Source organism: Lonchura striata, chromosome 6 (assembly GCF_046129695.1).
Source record: "Lonchura striata isolate bLonStr1 chromosome 6, bLonStr1.mat, whole genome shotgun sequence".
NCBI lineage: Eukaryota > Metazoa > Chordata > Aves > Passeriformes > Estrildidae > Lonchura > Lonchura striata.
The window spans coordinates 66,097,155-66,114,046 of NC_134608.1; the positions used below are offsets into that span (position 1 = coordinate 66,097,155).

Below are 16,892 nucleotides of genomic sequence, written 5' to 3' on the forward strand. Positions count from 1 at the left end.
CTAGAGCCACAAAAGAGCTCAGGCTCTCCCTGAACTGGGTTTTCAGGGGACGTTTCCATGTCCCTGCGAGATGTGTTCATCGTTCATCAGGCTGTGCCCAGCCTGGATCAGGGCAGCTTGGATGCCACATGGGATCCATCCTTTGCCTTGCCATGTGATCCTCCATGCAGTGGGGATAAAAAGCCGAGCACTGGGGAACCCCCAGGTGCTGCAGCAGTGATATTTTTGGGAGAAACACGGAGCTGTGCATGGCCAGCTTGAAGTCTGCACTGGTGTGAGCACCAGGCCTGCCATGCTGAGCCCAGGGCCACAAGCAGTGCTCACCCGGGCTGGGACATTGAGTCCCAACATGGGATCCCATGGGACAGGGCACGCTGGGATTCACCCCTGCAGCTCCCCAGTGTGTCCAGAGAGACTGCAAGGAGACAGTGACCTCTGTCAGCGGGACCCTCTGAGTGGGACAACCACTCCTGGGGTGGCTGTGCCAGCTCCCCCATGAACCTCCAGCCCTGGGAACCTGGAGCAAGTGGAAACCGCAACTTGGCCAATACAGCCTGTGCCTGAAGCAATTGGAAAGAGAACTGGGGTGGGAAAAATCACGGTTGTTTATTTACAGAAGAACAGCAATGAAAACACAGAACACATCTAGATTTGTAAGAATATTTGTAATAACAACAGTTTATAGAAGGTATATACCTAAGAACATATCTAACAACAATATTGGAAATGTATTTACAGAAGACAAAACAAAGCCCTAAAACCTATATCCTAAAGTCAACAACAAACTGTAAAAACTATGTACAAAAGGGTGCCATCTCTGTCCGTGATCTCCATCACTCCAGGAAGAAAAGCAGGTGCCATGGTCACTGCAGTCAGGCACAGAGGGCTCTTCCCTGTGTCCCCAGGCTGGCACAGTGGGACTCTGCTGCCAGAGCTGAGGCTGGCTGGGTCTGGGGGCTGGGCCCCAGGCACTGGCATGGGGCTTGTGTGGCCCAAAGCAAGCACAGGACAGGCTAGGCATGGCCACCAGAATCCAATGCACTGGGTACCACGGGCCTGAGCAGGGACCACCCAGCCCAGCCCCGCCCCAGCCTGGCTGCAGGGAACCCGCTCTGCATTGTGGGGACCACATGCCTGTCCTGCTGTTGGCATCGGTCTTCATCCCAGGACCATGGCCTCCTCTTCATCTTTTTCATCTATGTCCATGTCCTCGGTGTACTCTTCCATGTCCACGTCCATCTCCTCTTCCACATCCACATCCACCTCCATCTCTTCCTCTCCAGTCTGCTCTCCATCCACCTCCATCTCCTCCTCCATATCAATTTCTGTGTCCACCTCCATCTCTTCCTCTCCTGTCTTTTCTCCCTCCACTTCCATCTCCTCCTCTCTATCAGTTTGTGTGTCCACCTCCATCTTGTCCTCTGTGCCTGCCACAGCCTGCAGAGGTAGCAAAACCTCAGAGTGGGGTCCCTGTCCCACCCCATCCCCCCAGAACTCCAGCCCACCTGGGCAGCTGGGGGGATCCACCTCCATGGAATGGCACCGTACCTTCCTCAGGACAAATGTCAGCATCCTGCAGGGATGGATGACACAATCCAGGCCTTAGGCAGCTTTGGAGACTGAAGAGATGAGCTATCTGGGCAGGAACAAGAAGGGTGACAGGAGCAGCAGGAGCAGCGTGCAGCGTGTGCTGAGCCCAGGGCCAGCGGTTGTGTTGTGCTGCTTGCTGGCTGCTGGCAGTTCCAGATGGGACATGGATTGTGACATGACCATTGAGCTAGAGAGCCTTTGGTTCCATGCTTAGCAACGTTCCCCCAGAGCATGGTGCTCAGAGCCCTGTTCCCAAGGATGGGGCATCCACAGCCTGGGCCAGTGCCTCAGCACCCTCAGTGGCAAAGAGCAGCTTCCTTAGATCCAGCTTCAATCAGCCTCCTGCAGCTGAAAGCCGTCCCCCCTTGTCCTGTTGCCACAGGCCCTGTGGAACACCCTGTCCCAATCTTTCTTGTGGCACCCTTGCAGTGCTGCAGAGCTGCAGTGAGGCCTCCCCAGGGTCTCCTCTTTCCAGGCTGAGCATCCCCAGCGCCACGTGGACAGCAGGCAGTGTGATCAGGGGAAGTCCAAGCTGGAGTCAAATGGCATCAGGAACTGGGAGATGGAAGCTTTAGCCCCAGCTTTGCCTCTCAATGTACAAAATTAATAAGAGTGGAGGGCAAGATGGTGGGACACTGGTTCTGCACTAATTGGTGAATATAGTCTCTGGTTTTTTCTTTTTTTCTGTCATGCTGATGCAGGTTTGGCTGTTTGAAAGGAAGCTTGGCACAATATCCATTGTCTTCTCCATTTGTGAAACACCGAGCAGAGTCTGGTCAAGCTGATGTTGCAGAGCAAAACCTGCCAATGTACTGGTGATCCTGAGCCTGGAGGATTCAATTAAACCCAGCCAAAAGTAATTTCTGGAAAGTCAAGCCTGGTGTACATTCTCTTGACTTTGGCTATGCCAACTTCACCTGAGTCTTATGAAAAAGCAAACAAAAAACTCAAACCAAAACAGACAAAACCCAGAAACAAACAAACCCACGCAAACCAATCAAACAAATAGATTTAAAAAATCCAAATAAAACCAAAGGGAATGAGGTATTAGTATTAGTTTTGAGTTCATCACAGCAGGCAAGTGGCTGCTTTCCATGGGATCACCGTAAAAAGCCACAGATAACAGCTGCTCCAAAATACACCCAACAGGAGAACCATAAAAGTGGTACATAGCAACTCTGGGGGCAGCTCCCCATGAAGGTGGGGGATGAGCACACAGTGGTACAGCTCCAGCCTTCCCCAGCCTCCAGGCTGCTCTTTGCTCCTGATGTAAGAGCCGTGCAGGACTGTGGCCCCTCTCAGTGCATTCTAAATCATTCCCACAGCTCTCACTTGAGCCACTGGCATGTCCAGAGCGAGATGCAGGCACAATCCTACTGCCTGCTGAGCCTCTCTGGGAGATCCTCAGCATCTTCCTGCCTAGAGCCACAAAAGAGCTCAGGCTCTCCCTGAACTGGGTTTTCAGGGGACGTTTCCATGTCCCTGCGAGATGTGTTCATCGTTCATCAGGCTGTGCCCAGCCTGGATCAGGGCAGCTTGGATGCCACATGGGATCCATCCTTTGCCTTGCCATGTGATCCTCCATGCAGTGGGGATAAAAAGCCGAGCACTGGGGAACCCCCAGGTGCTGCAGCAGTGATATTTTTGGGAGAAACACGGAGCTGTGCATGGCCAGCTTGAAGTCTGCACTGGTGTGAGCACCAGGCCTGCCATGCTGAGCCCAGGGCCACAAGCAGTGCTCACCCTGGCTGGGACATTGATTCCCAACATGGGATCCCATGGGACAGGGCACGCTGGGATTCGCCCCTGCAGCTCCCCAGTGTGTCCAGAGAGACTGCAAGGAGACAGTGACCTCTGTCAGCGGGACCCTCTGAGTGGGACAACCACTCCTGGGGTGGCTGTGCCAGCTCCCCCATGAACCTCCAGCCCTGGGAACCTGGAGCAAGTGGAAACCGCAACTTGGCCAATACAGCCTGTGCCTGAAGCAAATGGAAAGAGAACTGGGGTGGGAAAAATCACAGTTGTTTATTTACAGAAGAACAGCAATGAAAACACAGAACACATCTAGATTTGTAAGAATATTTGTAATAACAACAGTTTATAGAAGGTATATACCTAAGAACATATCTAACAACAATATTGGAAATGTATTTACAGAAGACAAAACAAAGCCCTAAAACCTATATCCTAAAGTCAACAACAAACTGTAAAAACTATGTACAAAAGGGTGCCATCTCTGTCCGGTATCTCCATCACTCCAGGAAGAAAAGCAGGTGCCATGGTCACTGCAGTCAGGCACAGAGGGCTCTTCCCTGTGTCCCCAGGCTGGCACAGCGGGACTCTGCTGCCACAGCTGAGGCTGGCTGGGTCTGGGGGCTGGGCCCCAGGCACTGCCATGGGGCTTGTGTGGCCCAAAGCAAGCACAGGACAGGCTGGGCATGGCCACCAGAATCCAATGCACTGGGTACCACGGGCCTGAGCAGAGACCACCCAGCCCAGCCCCGCCCCAGCCTGGCTGCAGGGAACCCACTCTGCCTGTGGGGACCACAGGCCTGTCCTGCTGCTGGCATCGGTCTTCATCCCAGGACCATGGCCTCCTCTTCATCTTTTTCATTTATGTCCATGTCCTCGGTGTACTCTTCCATGTCCACGTCCATCTCCTCTTCCACATCCACATCCACCTCCATCTCTTCCTCTCCAGTCTGCTCTCCATCCACCTCCATCTCCTCCTCCGTATCAATTTCTGTGTCCACCTCCATCTCTTCCTCTCCTGTCTTTTCTCCCTCCACTTCCATCTTCTCCTCTCTATCAGTTTGTGTGTCCACCTCCATCTTGTCCTATCTGCCTGCCACAGCCTGCAGAGGTAGCAAAACCTCAGAGTGGGGTCCCTGTCCCACACCATCCCCCCAGAACGCCAGCCCACCCGGGCAGCTGGGGGGATCCACCTCCATGGAATGGCACCCTACCTTCCTCAGGACAAATGCCAGCATCCTGCAGGGATGGATGACACAATCCAGGCCTTAGGCAGCTTTGGAGACTGATGATAGAAGGTATCGGGGCAGGAACAAGAAGGGTGACAGGAGCAGCAGGAGCAGCGTGCAGCGTGTGCTGAGCCCAGGGCCAGCGGTTGTGTTGTGCTGCTTGCTGGCTGCTGGCAGTTCCAGATGGGACATGGATTGTGACATGACCATTGAGCTAGAGAGCCTTTGGTTCCATGCTTAGCAACGTTCCCACAGACCATGGTGCTCAGAGCCCTGTTCTCAAGGATGGAGCATCCACAGCCTGGGCCAGTGTCTCAGCACCCTCAGTGGAAGAGAGCAGCTTCCTCAGATCCAACTTCAATCAGCCTCCTGCAGCTGAAAGCCGTCCCCCCTTGTCCTGTTGCCACAGGCCCTGTGGAACACTCTGTCCCAGTCTTTCTTGTGGCACCCTTGCAGTGCTGCAGAGCTGCAGTGAGGCCTCCCCAGGGTCTCCTCTTTCCAGGCTGAGCATCCGCAGTGCCACGTGGACAGCAGGCAGTGTGATCAGGGGGAGTCCAGGCTGGAGTCAAATGGCATCAGGAACGGAGAGATGGAAGCTTTAGGCCCAGCTTTGCCTCTCAATGTAGAAAATTAATAACAGTGGAGGTCAAAACCGTGGGACACTGGTTCTGCACTAATTGGTGAATATAGTCTCTGGTTTTTTCTTTTTTTCTCTCATGCAGTTGCAGTTTTGGCTGTTTGAAAGGAAGCTTGGCACAATATCCATTGTCTTCTCCATTTGTGAAACACCGAGCAGAGTCTGGGCAAGCTGATGTTGCAGAGCAAAACCTGCCAATGTACTGGTGATCCTGAGCCTGGAGGTTTCCATTAAACCCAGCCAAAAGTAATTTCTGGAAAGTCAAGCCTGGTGTACATTCTCTTGACTTTGGCTTTGCCAACTTCACCTGAGTCTTATGAAAAAGCATACAAAAAACTCAAACCAAAACAGACAAAACCCAGAAACAAACAAACCCACGCAAACCAATCAAACAAATAGATTTAAAAAATCCAAATAAAACCAAAGGGAATGAGGTATTAGTATTAGTTTTGAGTTCATCACAGCAGGCAAGTGGCTGCTTTCCACGGGATCACCGTAAAAAGCCACAGATAACAGCAGCTCCAAAATACACCCAACAGGAGAACCATAAAAGTGGTACATAGCAACTCTGGGGGAAGCTCCCCATGAAGGTGAGGGATGAGTACACAGTGGTACAGCTCCAGCCTTCCCCAGCCTCCAGGCTGCTCTTTGCTCCTGATGTAAGAGCTGTGCAGGACTGTGGCTCCTCTCAGTGCATTCTAAATCATTCCCACAGCTCTCACTTGAGCCACTGGCATGTCCAGAGCGAGATGCAGGCACAATCCTACTGCCTGCTGAGCCTCTCTGGGAGATCCTCAGCATCTTCCTGCCTAGAGCCACAAAAGAGCTCAGGCTCTCCCTGAACTGGGTTTTCAGGGGACGTTTCCATATCCCTGCGAGATGTGTTCATCATTCATCAGGCTGTGCCCAGCCTGGATCAGGGCAGCTTGGATTCCACATGGGATCCATCCTTTGCCCTGCCATGTGATCCTCCATGCAGTCGGGATAAAAAGACGAGCACTGGGGAACCCCAGGTGCTGCAGCAGTGATAGTTTTGGGAGAAACACGGAGCTGTGCATGGCCAGCTTGAAGTCTGCACTGCTGTGAGCACCAGGCCTGCCATGCTGAGCCCAGGGCCACAAGCAGTGCTCACCCTGGCTGGGACATTGATTCCCAACATGGGATCCCGTGGGACAGGGCACGCTGGGATTCGCCCCTGCAGCTCCCCAGTGTGTCCAGAGAGACTGCAAGGAGACAGTGACTTCTGTCAGTGGGACCCTTTGAGTGGGACAACCATCCTGGGGTGGCTGTGCCAGCTCCTCCATGAACCTCCAGCCCTGGGAACCTGGAGCAAGTGGAAACCGCAACTTGGCCAATACAGCCTGTGCCTGAAGTAAATGGAAAGAGAACTGGGGTGGGAAAAATCACGGTTGTTTATTTACAGAAGAACAGCAATGAAAACACAGAACACATCTAGATTTTTAAGAATATTTGTAATAACAACAGTTTATAGATGGTATATACCTAAGAACATATCTAACAACAATATTGGAAATGTATTTACAGAAGACAAAACAAAGCCCTAAAACCTATATCCTAAAGTCAACAACAAACTGTAAAAACTATGTACAAAAGGGTGCCATTTCAGTCCAGGATCTCCATCAGTCCAGGAAGAAAAGCAGGTGCCATGGTCACTGCAGTCAGGCACAGAGGGCTCTTCCGTGTGTCCCCAGGCTGGCACACTGGGACTCTGCTGCCAGAGCTGAGGCTGGCTGGGTCTGGGGGCTGGGCCCCAGGCACTGGCATGGGGCTTGTGTGGCCCAAAGCAAGCACAGGACAGGCTGGGCATGGCCACCAGAATCCAATGCACTGGGTACCACGGGCCTGAGCAGAGACCACCCAGCCCAGCCCCGCCCCAGCCTGGCTGCAGGGAACCCACTCTGCCTGTGGGGACCACATGCCTCTCCTGCTGCTGGCATCGGTCTTCATCCCAGGACCATGGCCTCCTCTTCATCTTTTTCATCTATGTCCATGTCCTCGGTGTACTCTTCCATGTCCACGTCCATCTCCTCTTCCACATCCACATCCACCTCCATCTCTTCCTCTCCAGTCTGCTCTCCATCCACCTCCATCTCCTCCTCCATATCAATTTCTGTGTCCACCTCCATCTCTTCCTCTCCTGTCTTTTCTCCCTCCACTTCCATCTTCTCCTCTCTATCAGTTTGTGTGTCCACCTCCATCTTGTCCTCTGTGCCTGCCACAGCCTGGAGAGGTAGCAAAACCTCAGAGTGGGGTCCCTGTCCCATCCCATCCCCCCAGAACTCCAGCCCACACCCGGGCAGCTGGGGGGATCCACCTCCATGGAATGGCACCGTACCTTCCTCAGGACAAATGTCAGCATCCTGCAGGGATGGATGACCGAATCTAGGCCTTAGGCAGCTTTGGAGACTGAAGAGATGAGCTATCTGGGTAGGAACAAGAAGGGTGACAGGAGCAGCAGGAGCAGCGTGCAGCGTGTGCTGAGCCCAGGGCCAGCGGTTGTGTTGTGCTGCTTGCTGGCTGCTGGCAGTTCCAGATGGGACATGGATTGTGACATGACCATTGAGCTAGAGAGCCTTTGGTTCCATGCTTAGCAACGTTCCCCCAGAGCATGGTGCTCAGAGCCCTGTTCCCAAGGATGGGGCATCCACAGCCTGGGCCAGTGCCTCAGCACCCTCAGTGGAAGAGAGCAGCTTCCTCAGATCCAACTTCAATCAGCCTCCTGCAGCTGAAAGCCGTCCCCCCTTGTCCTGTTGCCACAGGCCCTGTGGAACACCCTGTCCCAATCTTTCTTGTGGCACCCTTGCAGTCCTGCAGAGCTGCAGTGAGGCCTCCCCAGGGTCTCCTCTTTCCAGGCTGAGCATCCCCAGCCCCACGTGGACAGCAGGCAGTGTGATCTGGGGGAGTCCAGGCTGGAGTCAAATGGCATCAGGAACGGAGAGATGGAAGCTTTAGGCCCAGCTTTGCCTCTCAATGTTCAAAATTAATAAGAGTGGAGGGCAAGATGGTGGGACACTGGTTCTGCTCTAATTGGTGAATATAGTCTCTGGTTTTTTCTTTTTTTCTCTCATGCCGTTGCAGTTTTGGCTGTTTGAAAGGAAGCTTGGCACAATATCCATTGTCTTCTCCATTTGTGAAACACCGAGCAGAGTCTGGGCAAGCTGATGTTGCAGAGCAAAACCTGCCAATGTACTGGTGATCCTGAGCCTGGAGGATTCCGTTAAACCCAGCCAAAAGTAATTTCTGGAAAGTCAAGCCTGGTGTACATTTTCTTGAGTTTGGCTATGCCAACTTCACCTGAGTCTTATAAAATAGCAAACAAAAAACTCAAACCAAAACAGACAAAACCCAGAAGCAAACAAACCCACGCAAACCAATCAAACAAATAGATTTTAAAAATCCAAATAAAACCAAAGGGAATTAGGAATTAGTATTAGTTTTGAGTTCATCACAGCAGGCAAATGGCTGTTTTCCACGGGACCACCATAAAAAGCCACAGATAACAGCTGCTCCAAAATACACCCAACAGGAGAACCATCAAAGTGATACATAGCAAATCTGGGGGCAGCTGCCCATGAAGGTGAGGGATGAGCACACAGTGGTACAGCTCCAGCCTTCCCCAGCCTCCAGGCTGCTCTTTGCTCCTGATGTAAGAGCCTTGCAGGACTGTGGCCCCTCTCGGTGCATTATAAATCATTCCCACAGCTCTCACTTGAGCCACTGGCATTTCCAGAGCGCGATGCAGGCACAATCCTACTGCCTGCTGAGCCTCTCTGGGAGATCCTGAGCTTCTTCCTGCCTAGAGCCACAAAAGAGCTCAGGCTCTCCCTGAACTGGGTTTTCAGGGGACGTTTCCATATCCCTGCGAGATGTGTTCATCGTTCATCAGGCTGTGCCCAGCCTGGATCAGGGCAGCTTGGATGCCATATGGGATCCATCCTTTGCCTTGCCATGTGATCCTCTATGCAGTGGGGATAAAAAGCCGAGCACTGGGTAATCCCAGGTGCTGCAGCAGTGATATTTTTGGGAGAAACACAGAGCTGTGCATGGCCAGCTTGAAGTCTGCACTGGTGTGAGCACCAGGCCAGCTGTGCCATTCCTGAAAATTCTGGTTGGCCTTGGCCTAGTTATGCTCTCACCTGCCTTCCAAACAGTGGGGCCCTGTGCTTTCCTTCCTATGGAAAAGAACTGTCCTTCTCTGCAGGTGCCAATGGCCATATTGGGATTTCACCTCCAACACTGCCTGTTGTGACAGACTGAAGGAGATTGTTGGCTGGAAACATTTCATGTGCGAGTAAGAAGGGCCAGGTCGAGCCTTGCCCTGCCCTGGAAACTCAGCGCTGCCCTGCCCTGCCCCAATCCCCCCAGAGCCTCTATCCCAGCCCAGCACTGTCTGCCAGTCCCTGGCACAGCACAGGCAATGCTCCACAGCCACCTCTCAAGCCCCAGCCCAGCTCCTGAGTGACCAAATGACCCCAAGTCCCACCTGTGGGAAAGGGCCCAGGAAGACCAAGGGGTATTTAAGGCTGACCACAAGGCAAGCACACATCTTGACCCTACGTCCTCTTGGAATTTCCAGCTGAACACTACTGGAATCCAGGAGTTGGTAGCTGTATGTGAGCTTCTCTGTATCTATTTTGTCTTTCTCTCTTTCTGTATGTATCTTCATCTTCTCTCCTCTTGAATATTTTTATTAACTTAAAATAGAACAGGCTTAAAGTTGGTGAAGAAAATCAAGACCCTTTGTGGCTTACAATCCATCAGACTCTGTCCCTACCCCCACCCCATCCAAGCCCTGGCAGTCAGAGCAGCCTTGTGCAAATCTGAGCTCCCTCCAGCCCAGGCTGCACCTGCAGGTTTCAGCTCCTTGGCTCCAACTCCCACCTGTTTTCCTTGGAGAAGGAGCTGCCCCACACACAGAGGGATGTTCATTTCTTGCCAGCCAACAAAGCCTGGGGAAGGCACAGCTCCATCAAATGCAAAAGTTATTCCTGTGCTGGCTATTAAATCCACTCTGCACAGCAGACAGTCTCAGAGCAATGGAAAACACCTTCCGTGCCCAGCACAGATCCCAAGGTCCCCCCAAACCCTCCCGGCCCCAATTCTGCCCAGATTTGCTCTTTGCACACACGAGTCACAGGCTGAAGGCAGGAGCTCCCTCCATGCCCAGAGGGAGGAAAAGAGGGAAAGTGGATGAAGAGCTCTCCTGTGCAGAGCCAAGGTCCAGGTGCAGACCCTGCAGTGGGAACCACAACTCATCAGGTTTGTGTCCTTTGGGCTCAGGGACTGGTGACACTCAGAGGCACAGAAAGGTTTCTTGTCAACAAACACAAGTTGCACATTGGAACAGTTTAATAACCATCACAGCTCTTCCCTCAGCTCTCTGGGATGTCCCTGCAGCATCTGACATGTCCCCCATCCCCAAGGGATTTCCATACAGGAACAGCTTCAGATAAAGACATAAGAAAAGGTAGTACTTTGATTGATATAAGCACAATAAGGATGTTGACTTATATAATATTTATATTAATTTGGGAAGGATTGGGCAACTCCCTGAAGCTCAAAGCATGAAACCAGTCAGTTGAGAGGTACTTGAATGACCAGAAAGCATCAGGTGGAGGAAATCTGGGAGCAGCAGGAAGGACATAGATCCAGTTGGGCTAGTGAAGAGATGTCCTTAGACAAGGCCATTTAAACAGGAGAGATGGAAACACCTGAAGGAAGAGGGAGAGGAAAGAATAAACAGAATATTGGTGACACAAGTAGAAGGCAATGTCAGTAACTTCTCCTCCTGCCATTAGTACACTTGAAGAAAATTCCTGCTCGGGGGGGGGAAAACTGCCATTTTTTAAAGGACTGAAGTAACCCAGATAATAAAAATTTCCTTTCATAATATGAAAAGTACAAGTATTAAAACCTTTTCCCCCTTCCAGGCAGACATCAACTGTGTGCCCATGAACAGGCAGTGCCACTTGTGCTCTGAGGTGCCGAGCTGGGATTGGATCTCTCCGAGAGGAGCTGAGGGAGAGCAGAGCACCTTGCAAGCTGCAGGTCCCTGCCAGCCCCGCAGGGCTCCTGTGCCATCAGCATCTGCTCTGCTCCAGTCTGGAACAGGGCCCAGCACGGTGCTGGGACCATCAGAGAGCTGAGGTGTGTGCTGGAATTCCATGCCCTCCCCATGGCGCAGCAGCCCTGCATTTCCCTGCTCCAGCCTTGGTCTCCAGCACAGCCATGGAGGCTCTTTGGGCTCCTGAGTGTTCCTGCAGCCCCCAAGGGCAGCTGAGCTCTGCCTTGGGCACAGGCAGCCCTGGCCAGCGCAGGCCATGCTCAGCAATTCCTTGTCTGTGCCCGGCCTTGCTGCCAGCCCCGGCAGCGGCTGCGTGGCCCCTCTGTGGCCCTGTGCTGGCCCAGCCATGGTGCCACAGCCCCTGTGCAGCCCAGCCCAGGACAGGAGCATTGCGGCTGGGAACGGCCCCTGTGCCGTGGGGCCCTGGGCAGCCTTGGGGCTCTGTGCCCCATGGCCTCCCTGCTGGGCAGCCTCTGCCAGCTCCTGCCGAGCCCGTGGCACCTGTGGGGCTGCACAGACAGCCCTGCCCGGGCTCTGCCGGCCTCTGGGCCAGCAGAGAGGCGGCCAGGGCTGGCCATGGCCGGGAACAGGCCCTGAGCCCCGCAGGAGGATGGAGCTGGGCCACAGCCAAACTCAGCCCAGGGCAGAGCTGGGCTCAGCAGCCAGGGCTGCCCAGGGCTGGCACAGACAGAGGCTGGCGCTGACAAATGTCCTGGGCCCCTCCCTGCTCTGTCCGTGCCCCAAGGGCACAGAGCAGCCTCCTCTCTCGGGCTCTTGCCTGTTTTCAATGCCTGCCCAGGCGCTGGCCCTGCCCCACAAGGCCTGGGCTGAGTCCTGCCCCTGCCCGCTCAGCCAGGCTGAGATGGACACTGATGGTTCCTGTGCCAGGCTCTCCCAGCCCAGCCCAGCTCCCTGCCAGCTCTGCCAGCTGCCCTGAGCTCTGGGCAGCACCAAGGGCCTCTCCCCAGCACAGCCCAGCCGGCTCTGGCCCCACAGCTCTGCTCAGCCCAGGCTGCTCTGGGCACTGCCCCACGGCCTCAGCCCCTGCCAAGGGCACAGCAGCAGCTGCAGCTCAGCCAGGACTCAGCCCCACCATGGGGGAAGGGGCTTGGCCAAGGCCAAAGGAGCTCCCTGGCTGCCCTGCTCCCCTCTGCCTGAGGTGCTGAGAGCTCTGCAGCCCCTCCTGCCATCCCATCTGCCCAGGCCAGCACAAGAGCCCCGGCCCTGGGGCCCTCCAGAGCTGCTCCTGCTCCAGGCCCAGGGCCCATCCCAGAGCTGGGGCAGCCACAGAGCTGTGCCCATTTCTGCTCATTGCTGCTCTGATGGGGATGCATCTTCAGACACTTGGAGGCTGCTGAATTTTACCACTCTTGAGGCCTTTTCATTCTTGAACTCTTCAGTTCTGGAATTTAGTAAGAAAAACTCATACACATTTGTACAAAATGCACAAACCAGAGAAATTCATGGGAATAATTTAAGTGTTCAATTCTTCTTTGGTTAATTAGAGAGATTTCAGAAGTGTATTGAAAGTGAATACACTATATTGAAAATAAAGCGGAGAGAACTGTTTTATCCAGCTTTCTTTCCCTGTTTATAGATTGATATCAGCAATGTCAAAATTATATTGATCCCCACCAACTTATAATCCAGTCTGAACAGATATGGAAATCAACACCCTTCATGGCTGACAATCAATAACAGTTTGTCTCCACCCCTCCCCACCAATTCCCCCATCCACCCCCTGGCACTCAGAGCAGCTGAGGAATGGAGTCACATCCAGGGTATCCCCAGGGCTGAGGACTGGGGCCAGGTCAGTGAAATCTCTTTATTGCTGATCTGGACGAGGCCATCGAGGGCACCCTCAGGCAGTTCCAGGTGAGCCCAGGCTGGGTGGGAGTGTGGCTGTGCTGGAGGGCAGGAAGCTCTGCAGAGGGATCTGGACAGGCTGGAGCCATGGGCCCAGGACAATGGGATGAGGTTCACCAAGGCCAAGGGCCAGGTCCTGCCCTGGGCTCACAACCACCCCAAATCCCTGGCCGTACCCTGCCCCTGATCCCCACAGCCTGTCCTGTTCCCTTCATCCCTGCATTGCCAGGGACTTTCTGGGACAAGGGTGCTCTGCTCTGGGGATGGAGGGAGGTCCAAGTGCCACCACTGGAGTGGGAACCACAACTCATCAGGCTTGTGTCCTTTGCGGTCAGGAACTGGTGAGACTCAGAGGCACAGAAAGTTTCTCTTCATGGCCAACAGACCATGGTTGAACAGGACACAATTTAATAACAATCACGCTCTTCCGTGAGCTATGTGTAATGTCCCAGAAGAGTCTGATGAGTCCACCATCCACAAGTGATTTTCATGCTAGAATGAATTTCTGACAAATGTGGTTCTGTGATAGATATAAACACAGTTAGGTTCTTGTATTAGGGTGCTCATCCTGAAGTGGGGGAAAACAGCTCAAACAATTCCTGATGTGCAAAGCTGTCAGTGGTGGATGGAGAAGGGAGGTCAGGCTGCTTTTGGTGCTGAGGAAATGCAGAAACCAGCCTGACTCATTTCATCTCCTCCTGGCCTGGCTGATCTCCCCTCTTTCCCCTTACACCCATTGGCTTTTGTCTCCCACCAGGCCACCGGTGAAGAGCCTGGCTCTGTGTTCTCCATCCCCTCCTCGCTGGCACTGCCAGGCTGGGATGAGGAGCCCCTCAGCCTTTCCTGCTCTGGGCTGGACAAGCCCAGCTCCCTCAGCCTCTGCTCACAGCCCAAGGGCTCCAGCCCCACCTTGGAGGCCCTTCCCTAAGCCTGCTCCAGCTGCCAGACATCTTTCCTGCCCTGGGGAGCCCAACCCAGGCCACAGGGACCTGGATAATCCACGTCCTTGATGTCCTGGTCACACAGCCCTGGCCCCTTGTCTCCATGTCAGGCTCTGGGGTGGATCCTGTGGAACATCCTTTGGTGGAGGCTGTGGCTCCAGGGGGACCGGGGGGATACTGGGGGACAGGGACCCCACTGGGCATGAACAGCATTGGACTTGTTGGGAGAAACTGTGAGGGGGAGCTGGGGCAGAGTGACCAACCCAGTGACCTCACAGAGCCCTCCTGGGATGTCATACAACCCCTCTGGGATGTCACACAGCCCCTCTGGGATGTCACACAGCCTCTCTGAGATGTCACAGCCCATTCTGTAATGTCACACAGCTGGTCTCTGATGTCACAGCCAACTCTGTGATGTCACAGTCTGCTCTGCAATTTCAAAGCTCTGTCCTGTGATGTCAAAGCCTGCTCTGTGATGTCACAGAGATGGCCTATGATGTCATACCTTCTTGATGACATCACATTAACCACTCTGTGATGTCATGGACCATTCTGTCATAGATCACTCATGGGATGTCATAGCCCACTCTGTGACCTCATGTTACGAGACGATAAATTGTCTCCACCAGGTGAGCTGACACCTGGAGCTTATTCTCCAAAACCCCGGGTCTATGGAAACCACACAATGCCCATTGTGGGAGAAGGGGAACTGGAAGTTCACCAGCCTCAGTGTCCTGCCAGCTCAGCCAGGCCCACGGGAACATTGGGGTCCACGACCACCAGGGACCACCAGAGAGACACCCAGGACAGAAGAACACATGGGTAAAGGGGAGGGGAAATATGTTAATGGTTTTGGGGAAATGATTATCAGATGTGTGTTTAGTCCAGAATAATCAATGAAAATGTGTGCAAAATAGAGAATATGAACAGAAACTTTCCTGTACTCAGCATGCTCGGCTTTGGGAGGAGCTATCCCCTGTGCATCCAGCTGAATAAAGAATGCTGCTTCTTAATGCTGCACCGGTGTTAAGGAGTTTTCTGTTTTACTGAATTTTTGGTAACAGTCCACTCCCAAGGAAAGCTCTGTCTCCTGCTGTTGACAAAGAGAGAAGGGCTGGTGGCAGATGTGGGGTTCGGAGGCTGCCTGGGGCACAGTGACCATAAAATAATCAAGTTTTCAATGATCTGTGAAGGAAGGAGGTGCAGCAACAAAACTTCCACATTGGAATTAGGAAGGGCAGACTTTGGCCTATTTAGGATGCTGATTTGAGGAGTACAAAATCAGGTACTGATTATTTTAAAGGAAACAGCCCTTAAAAACAAAGGGATCCAGGGAGGATGGACACATTTCCAGAAAGTAATGTTAAGGGGGAAGGAGAAGCCTGTCCAAGTGTGGCAAAAGTTAATCTGGTGAGAAAAATTACTTCCCTGACTGCCCATGGAGCTTTCGTGGGAACTCAAGGGAAAAAAGAGAGTGTATCAATTTTGGACAGAAAGTCAGGCAACTTAGCAAATGTTTAAGGATGTTGTTAGGTTATGGAGAATAAGCTGAATGGTGAAATCTCAATTAGAGCTTAACCTGAACACTTTAGTGAAAAATATTAGAAAATATTTCTATAAATAACTCAGTAGCAAAATATGGGATAATGAGGACCTCTACTATTTATTGGATGCAGTGGAGAGTAGAGTTACTAGAGATAAGGAAAAAAGTGGAGTCACTTAACACCTTGTTTGTCTCAACTTTCAATATATGGAGAGATTGTCCTCAGGACAGGAGTTCTCCTGAGCTGCTAGATGGTCACATGGAGCAGAACAGTCCCCTGTAATCCAGGAGGAAGCAGCTGGTGACCTGCTGAGCCACTTCGATGATCACAGGTGTATGGGATCAGCTGGGATCCATCCTGGGGGATGAGGGAGCTGGTGGATGAGCTCCCCAAGCTGCTCCCCATCATTTACCATCAGTCCTGGCTCACCAGGGAGGTCCCAGAGCACTGGAGGTGCCAGTGTGAGCCCATCCCCAAGAAGGGCTGGAAGGAGGATCTGGGGAGCTCCAGGCCTGTCAGCCTGACCTCGGTGCACGGCAAGGTTATGGAACAGATCACCTTGAGAGCCACCACAGGGCACCCACAGGATGGCCGAGGGGCCAGAGCCAGCCAGCATGGATTTAAGAGGGGCAGGTCCTGCCTGAGCAACCTGATCTCCTTTTATAACCAGGTGACCCACCTGTGGATGTGGGAAAGGCTGTGGATGTGTCCATCTGGACTTCAGCAAAGCCATGGACACTGTCTGTGACAGCATTGCCTGGAAAAGCTGCAGCCCATGGCTTGGGCAGGTTCCCTCCTGGCTGGGAGATGGAAGAGCTGGCTGGAGGCTGGGCCCAGAGAGGGGTGGGGATGGTGCTGCACCCAACTGGTGTCCAGTCCCTGGTGCTGTCCCCAGGGATCTGTGTTGGTCCCAGTCCTGTTTAACATCTTCACTGATGATCTGGGTGAGGGGACCAAGCCCACCATCCCCAAATTTGCAGATGACACCAAGCTGGGTGTGAGTGCTAATCTGCTGGAGTGTAGGAGGGCTCTACAGACGGACCTGGACAGGCTGGATCCAGGGCCCAAATCAAACAAGGTGAGGTTTAACAAGTCCAGGTGCCGGGTCCTGCACTTGGGCCACAACAACCCCTGCAGCGCTACAGGCTGAGGACAGAGTGGCTGGACAGCAGCCAGGCAGAAAGGGACCTGCAGGGGCTGATGGACAGCAGGCTGGACGTGAGCCAGCTGTGTGCCCAGGTGGCCAAG

At 53.3% G+C, this 16,892-nt stretch overlaps 1 protein-coding gene across 1 annotated transcript in view; it reads right to left on the bottom strand.

Annotated features, from left to right (window-relative positions):
* The window catches only part of LOC144246558 (uncharacterized), a gene marked incomplete at its 5' end in the record, with an annotated part of 597,045 nt that overhangs the window by 263,315 nt on the left and 316,838 nt on the right, over window positions 1-16,892 (bottom strand).